Raw genomic sequence first — 8616 nt, forward strand, 5'->3', positions numbered from 1 at the left:
TAGTTTCTCAGACAATTCCATTCTAGTCACTTTGTTTTCCACACATTCTTTAGTCAATGTGGCATTCTTTAGGGGCTTTTTTTGGTTTTCAGTTATGTCATGGATTTTTTTTTTTTAATTGGTTGCCATTTCAGTGGGGTTGTGAGAGGGAGAGGAATTAAATATGTCCATTCCACTCCCCATCTTGAACTGGAAGTCCTTATTAACATGCATTTATAAAACAAAAGTGTCCTATAAACCATACAGCGTTATTCAAAGTTTAGCAAATGAATTCCCCCATCTTCTTCTTACCCTTATCCTCCTCCTCTCTATCACTAACACATCCAGGCTCTGGAAATTTTCTAGTCTTATGCTTTTTAGGAAGAGGATGAGATAACATGGAATTGATGGCATTTCAGACAATGAGAGAAAGTGAAATATTGAGAGAGGTGAGGAAAGCCATAGTGGAGGATGGGTGCTATGCCCAAGAAGAGTGCCCGCCTCTGGGGTCAGCTGCTCTAAGCCATTTGTACTTTTCATTCTTTCTTACATCCCTTGATTCTGGACACACATTCTCCATGTACCAAGTTTCCTGGTAACAAGTTGGCTTCATGGGCAGTGATGAAAGGTATCCTCTGCCATTGCTGTTGGTACATGTCAGGTATTTGCTGATAACAGTCTGCCTACTTATGTATTCTTTTCTATCAGCAAAGTTCTTGATACCGAATGAATGCTTATCACATATGTTTAGGAAAAAGCATTTTTATCTTTATGATGGAATTACTACAAAATAATTGTAGAGTATTTAAAATATACAAACAAGCAAACAAATAAAAAATCAGCCAGAGAAATGTCTTCAAATTTTGAGTACGTACTTCAATCTCTTTGTTTACATTCACAGATTTTCATACACTCATCTACTTTTGTTCATCCTAATAGGAACGTTCTATACATGGTTTTGGTTTTTGTAAGATACTTAAAAATATCCTGGTAGACTATAACACATTTGCCTCTTTTTCTCTCCTCTCTTTCTATACACATGGATGTTGCATAGAAAGCAAATGTGATATGTATATCTTTTTCAATTATGGTTTCCTCAGGGTATATACCCAATAGTGGGTTTGCCGGATCATATTGTAGTTTTATTCCTAATTTTTTCAGGAATCTCCATATTGTTCTCCATAGTGGCTATATCAATTTGCATTCCCACCAACAGTGCCAGAGGGTTCCCTTTTCTCCACACCTTCTTCAGCATTTACTGTTTGTATACTTTTTGATGGTGGCCAATCTGACTGGTGTGAGATGATACCTCATTGTGGTTTTGATGTGCATTTCTCTAATAATGAGTGATGTTGAACATCTTTTCATGTGTTTATGAGCCATCTGCATGTCTTCTTTGGAGGAATGTCTATTTAGGTCTTCTGCCCACTTTTTGATTGGGTTGTTTGTTTTTCTGCTGTTGAACTGCATGAGCTGCTTGTATTGCAGAAACCATCACAATATTGTAATTATCCCCTAATTAAAAATAAAAAGAAACAAAAAAAGAAAACAAAACAAATGTGAGTCAATATGCGTCTTTGAAGCTAAGAGAAAATTTGCTGTATCTCAGTAAATATGCTACATCTCCTGTTTGGAGTAGAGTTCTGTATCGTGTCCTACATATCTGTACATAAATTAATTTGTCACCACCAAATTCATCAGTTAAGCTGGGACATTTGTTTATTTGGATAAATGTGTGCCAGCATCATACTGAAAAAAAGACTGTTCTTTCTTGGGCCTGCCCATCTGGCAGGGGTTGCTTTCCAGGTAAGTTCACTGGTGCAAAGCTTAAGTGATTCTTCAAGAATTATTGGGTCATCACATAGTGTCTGAGACAGAAACATGGGACTCATGCTAGGCTGTGCCTCTTACCCTTCTTTCTTTATTTTTTTTTTTGGTTCTATCTCTTTTAAACCCCCTGGTTACACCCGTCTTCCCCATTACTGCTTCCTTTCTTTTAGTTCCAGAACTCACCATCTTTTGTCTTAAATTCTTCTTGCCTCCCTCCACTTTCCTCCAATCTCTCTAACACCCTGCTTCTAGCATGGTCTTTTAAAATTCTGACCACTTCATTCCATTTCTTTTTTTTTTTAATGATTTTTTTTTTTTTTTTTGGTAAGAGAAGCTAAGTGGTCCTCAGTTTTTAGTTTTTACTTTTTGGTTGCCCCGTGAAGCATATAGGATCTTAATTCCCCAACCAGGGATCAAACCTGAGCCCCCTGCATTGGAAGTGTAGAGTCTTAACCACTGGACCTCCAGGGGAATCCCTCCATTTCTTGAGAGATAGCGTGAGCTCTGAAATCAAACAGACCAAGTTTGGACTCTTAACTTCACCTCTTACCAGTTGTGTGATCTTTGGAGACAACTAAGCTTTGTACCTCATTTCCTCATGTGTAAAATGGGAATAGTAGGGATATCTGTCTTGGTTGTTGTAAATATGTTTATGAACATCAGCTGTTTAGATTTGCACTGGGCAAACTGCACGTGTTCAATAAAATTTAACAATTATTTAGTTGTCTTCTTGCCTTCCATAGAACTATTTCTGAATCCGTGCATGGCATTAAAAAAAAAAAAACTGTTTGTAATTTTACCTCTGACTACATCCCCAGTTTCATCTCTTGTTTCCTTTTCATTTGTATCTTATTCTTTGACCAAAATGAAGCACAAGTAATTCTTTAAATGTGCCATGACCTTCACGTACTGTTGCACGCACTGTTCCCTCTGCTTGAATGCATACCTGACTTCTGGCATGTGCAGAGACCAACAGAGGACAAAGATCCAGGCTTCTTAACTTCCAGCCTGGGTCTCCTTTCCTACTGCAGCATACTGCCTCTTTCGCCTTCATCCTTTATGCTACTCATCTGAGTATATTATGGGAGCTTGGTAGAGACAGTAAGGAGCTGGGAATGGCATATGGCAAAGGAAGCCTCCCAAAGAAGTTTTTAGTACCTATAACAATCTATTGTATTAATTCTTTGGAACGACATGGATAATGTCTTTTTCCCTGAGCATTTGGACATAACTCCATGCTTTTAAGAATTTTTAATATCATGAGAGGGGCTTCTCCAGTGGCTCAGCGGTAAAGAAGCCACCTGCAATGCAGAAGCTGCAGGAGATGTGGGTTCCATCCCTGGGTGGGGAAGATCCCCTGGAGGGGAACATGACAACCCACTCCAGTATTCTTGCCTGGAGGATCCCATGGACAGAAGAGCCTGGTGGGCAACAGTCCAAAGGGTCGCAAAAAGTCAGACATGACTGAAGCAACTTAGCATGCATGCAATATCATGAGAAATATTGATATGGACTGATACGATATTAACATGGCTGTTACACTGAGTGCTGGTGTTTCAGATGGCAAGGGAGCAGTTGCAGCCCTGTTATTTTCCTTCTCCTTTGCTGTGTGGGATGCTGCCTTGAGCTGAGCAGATCTGTATTTTGTTTTGTTTGGTTGTTTTGAGCAGATCTGTATTGGCTTTGGATCTTTCTCAAGGTGCCTGCTCTTCCTTTCATTAGTGTGGATAATCAGAGTTTGATTGTAAAGTATGCCTAGGCCAAGTGCAAGGGCTTTTAAAATTGTCTGCTGTTTTAGATTATCCAGGCCACTGATCCTCCTTCCTTAGCATGGATAATTGAGAGTGGACTGGGCTGAAGAGTGCTAAGCAGAACCAATTGACAAAATAAATGAGATTTTAAAAATCCTTTACATTTTAATAATAGAAAAAAAACCAAGCTAGATTTTCTTCTCCTTTTTTTAATCAAAAGAGTCTATTTTATATTTTGAAACAGTAAATATTTGGCTTTAAGTTGATTCAAAATAGGAGACTATTTCCTATGATGCACCAGTTTAAAATGTATACTAATCATAATAGGTACTTAATGGAGTTAGGGGAAAAATTGAAAATATAGGCAAGAGTTTGGATGGTTTCATATTCAATGTCAGATTCTCTTATAACCCTGTTTATGTTTCAACGTAGCAAGGAGTGGGTGGGAATTACTTCAGATTCTGAAAAGCTCTCTCTTGAAAGTGGAGGCTATAATTCTTTGTCCCTAATGAGCAGTAACCATGTGGAGAAAGGCATTTCATGAATGTTTGTGTAAGATTAACAGGATTCTGTTTTCTGGAAATATCTGATCTCATTTGCTTCTCATTTTCATCCTTTCATCTTTCCCCATGCATGTCTGCATGCAGAGAGAAATGTATTTACATGTCACTTGACTGGGAATTTAGAGGACATGTTCGCAAAGGAACGATGTTGTAAATAGGGATTGGTGTCACTGAATGCCCTTCAGGTGTATAATGAGATAAATAGATTTTGGGGGTTGACCTGGGAATTTGGAACATAATGTAGGAAGCAATGGTGAGTTTCTGGGCAGGTGACTCATAAAGATGTTTTTTGAAACATGACCCATTTTTATGTTGGGAATTGCCAACCTAAGGCTTAAAGACTCCCATAACACCCATGAATAATCATTTAAATGCAGGCTTTGAGACTTGGGGAAAAAAGTGCATTATTTACTCTAAAGACAATAATCTTCCTTTGGAGTTATTGTAGTCCATCATACAGATGCTACTGGGGGATCTTTGAAAGAGCAACATTTTCTCTTGATGGTCCATTCCTTCATATATCTTACAAATTATTATCCAGGTTTGGGTGGCAGGCTCTGGTTAGGAATGCACAGCAGCCATTCTGCACCAGAGCATAAGAGACTAAGGCTCTTTCACAGAGTGAAATATTACAAAGGGCCTTTGGTCACTGTCTATTGTGTTTGTGTGAAGAGCAAGACATGGGGAGGGAGGTGCTGTATCCTTTCATTCTTTAAAAAAAAAACAAAACACAACATGATTATATTTTAATATACAAGCAGGGAGGGAGGTGGGAGGGGGGTTCAGGATGCGGAACACGTGTACACCCATGGTGGATTCATGTTGATGTATGGCAAAACCAATACAATATTGTAAAGTAACTAGCCTCCAATTCAATAAATAAATTTTAAATAAAAAAAAATATACAAGCAAAATACAAAACACCATAGTAAATTACTGACAATAAAATACAGTATTTCATTTGCATTGCATGACAAACAGTTACCATCCTTAGCCATAAATGAATTCTTAGAAACTAGTAACAAAGACATTGTTATACCAAGGGGAATGAAAAAAAACAAAACAAAACACAACAGAAGACATGAAATAACACAAGTGACTCGTAAGGGTTAAGCATGTATAAAAATGACTGAGCTGAACAATAAAAGAAGAAAAGCAATTGCTTTGTAATATCATATTACCAAAGATTAAAAATCTAACATTTGTACAGTTTTAGGAAATATACCCACTTAAACACTAGGGAACAAGATTTATGAAGTCCTACTTATGTAATAGGGGAAAATCTGGTTTGGACCCAAACTATAAATTTTGGATATTCTTAGCCCTAGCAGTTCCAATTCATTGGAATTATTTCAACAAATTAGTTGGCTAAATTTACAATGTACATATAAACCATGTTTACTGCATAGAAAATTTGTAACTAGTATATAGATCTCCCCGCCCACTCCCCCCCGCCCCCCCCCCACCAATCCTCTGATTCTTTGTGGTGGCAAGAGCCTGTCGAATGTAGGCACACAATACACTCTTGTGGCTCAACTGATTAGATGAAGGGGAAACAGAAGAGTTCTCTGCATAGAAACTATACAGCTGGGCCAGACATCCTCTAGGGGCATGCTAGTACATGCTGTGTGGCTCAAAGAAAGATCAGCTACAACTATACTAAGCCTACAATATGACTGACTTAGATGATGATTTTTCTCTTGGTTGTAGAGAAATTAGGCAAGAAGATCCCAAAGAGGTCTATCTCCAGGTTGTACTTGGAGGGTTCCTGGGGATGAATTAGTAATTAAAGTAAACTGAATGAATATTTATTTGAATTACGACTGCATAGTTCTTCCTAGATATTTATTTACTGTGGGTACTAGAGTCTGGAGGTTTAAAAGGTCAGTAGAACGATCATCTGAATCCAAGATTCTAGTGAAGTAGAGGCAAACACGTGACTATGACAGCATGTGACAACTCGAAAGCAGAAGAAACAAAATGCTAATGCTTTAGAATGTACCAGCATCACCTGGAGTTCTTGTTTCAAGATTTGGGGGCCTATACCAGATTATTTAATAGTGATATTTATAGATGGGGCCCAGGAATTTATGTTTTTTAAAAATAAATGCTCTGTGTGGTTGTGTTGTGGATGGTTGCTGATAATTCGAGAAATTCTGCCATCGGCTATGTTTTCTGAAGACAGGGTAAATGGTAGGACCTCAAGCCAGAGAGGTAGGTAGGGCCTTGTCATGATGCATATAGGGCTCCAAGCTAGGGAGTTGGTGTCATGATCTTGTGCTCTGGTTCTTGGGACCCACAAAATATTAAGCACAGGAAGTGCTACAGTCAAGTCCATATACTAGAAGAGTTTTGACATCAGAGTGGAGGAGGAGCTGAAGGAAGAAGACATGGAAGCAAAGGAACAGTTATTCGGCTATTGCAATAGATGAGGAAGATGGTGTCAAAGGCCTGAATTTAGGTAGAGGGGAAAAAATGGAGAAAAAACCAGAAAGAGGTATCATTGAGAGAGAACCAAAAGGAAATATTTGTGAACATAATGTAGTGAAAGTCACTCAGTCATGTCCGACTCTTTGTGACCCCATGAGCTATACAGTCCATGGAATTCTCCAGGCCAGAATACTGAGGTGGGTAGCCTTTCCCTTCTCTGGGGATCTTCCCAACCCAGGGATCGAATCCAGGTCTCCCACATTGTAGGTGATTCTTCACAAACTGAGCCACAAGGAAAGCCCAAGAATACTGGAGTGGGTAGCCTATCCCTTCTCCAGCGGATCTTCCTGACCCAGGAATTGAACTGGGGTCTCCTGCATTGCAGGCGGATTCTTTACCAACTGAGCTACCAGGGGAGCCCATGAATATAATGTATGATGTGAAGGAAATAGAAGGAAGACTAAGGTGACTCTTGTGGTAACAGTTTAGGTAACTTTCTGGCTGATGATTCTATGAATAGAAATACAATACACTGGAGAAGGAGAGGGATTGGAATTTGCTTGGTAGATATATAATTTGGTAGATTCAATTTGGGGTTGAAATTTCCTTAAGGTATTTAAATGGAAATGTCTAGGAAGTGACTGGAAATTCATATCTCCATTTTGGATGGGATTTGCTGGTAGTTATCAGTGTGTAGCTGATAGTTAAGTCATAAAAGAAGAGAATCCTTGAGATAGAGTTATAGAGGGAAACAGAAAATGAGCAGGTTGCAAAGTCTGGATTAAGTGATGTAAAAGAATCAAAAGATTCAAAAGAGCCCACAAGGATGTGGCATTCTTCCAAAAGATGAGAACGATTAGAAAGAACTTGAGGCGTCGTCTAGACGAGTGATTTTATAACAGTTTTTAATGCAGCAGAACTCAGTTTTCAAGGAAAATCTAACTTAGAACTTTAATAAAACAGATCCAGATAGAGCATCTCTGGTTGAAGGGAAGAGAGGGAAAATGTATGCCTATCCACCCAGTGTTCCTTTCTTTACTGCTTCTTCCCCACTTGGCAACTCCAGACTCCTCGCCAGGGAACAGGGCCTTTAAAACATCAGTGTGCATTCCTTATTTTATAGAGGTTGGATGATGGATTACATGATCGTTGTCATGAAACTCATTTGAAACTCATTTGTGACTGAGGGAGAACATGATGTGATAAAGCCCACAAGAAACAAAGCAGCAAAAGGCAGCATGGAACTTGGAGCCTGCCCAACAGTGAAGACAACGCAGAGTTTTAAGGAACAGATGAGGGTGTGTGTGTGTGTGTGTGAACATTCTAAGTTCTAACATTCCAGGAAGGAGTTGCAAAGGTGGTAGATTTGTGAGTTCATGAAGACATTCAGGGATTCAGTTTCTTGCCCATTTAAGAGGCAGAGCTAAAGGTTTGTGCTGGGTTGGAGAAACAAAGAGAGTCTTTCCAGTTTCTACGAAATTGAGGCAGTTGTCATGGACATTGCATTGCAATTATAGTCCAGACTCCATCCAAATTCTGGTAGAAGTGGAACTTTAATGGTAAGATGAACTACAGAGTCAGTGAGGGGTAGCAGTGGCTTTCCTTTATGTAAGAGGGTCTTTGGGAGAGACAATCTAGTTGGGCAGTGAATTCTTGAAAATTTGTCAGAGTGAAATCTTGATGACTTGTCTTAAAATTCTATTTGCAAGACAAGTGTGCTCTCCTTATTAAAATGCATATCTATTTAAGAAGACCCTTTTGGAAGGTTACTGATGAAACACCACTTTATGCTGCCAACTGGCATACAGTAGAAACTATTTATAGCAACTGTAATCATTCTTTCACATGCAAACTCCAGAATACTCAGTATGAAGGGAGTTATTTTGAGGTATTAGTGGAAATCTGCCAAGACTGAAGACTGACCCAGTGATTCCTAGGAGACCTTGAGGAAATTCAATTAGGTTATGAGTCAAAGGAACCTCAAATTATTCCAGTTGGCATCTACCGCCATTGGAAAGTTCTGTTCTGGAATTGGCAACCTGCAACAAGTTCCAGGCTGGTCT

The sequence above is a fragment of the Bos mutus genome, chromosome 6 (genome assembly GCF_027580195.1).
Source record: "Bos mutus isolate GX-2022 chromosome 6, NWIPB_WYAK_1.1, whole genome shotgun sequence".
NCBI classification, from domain to species: domain Eukaryota; kingdom Metazoa; phylum Chordata; class Mammalia; order Artiodactyla; family Bovidae; genus Bos; species Bos mutus.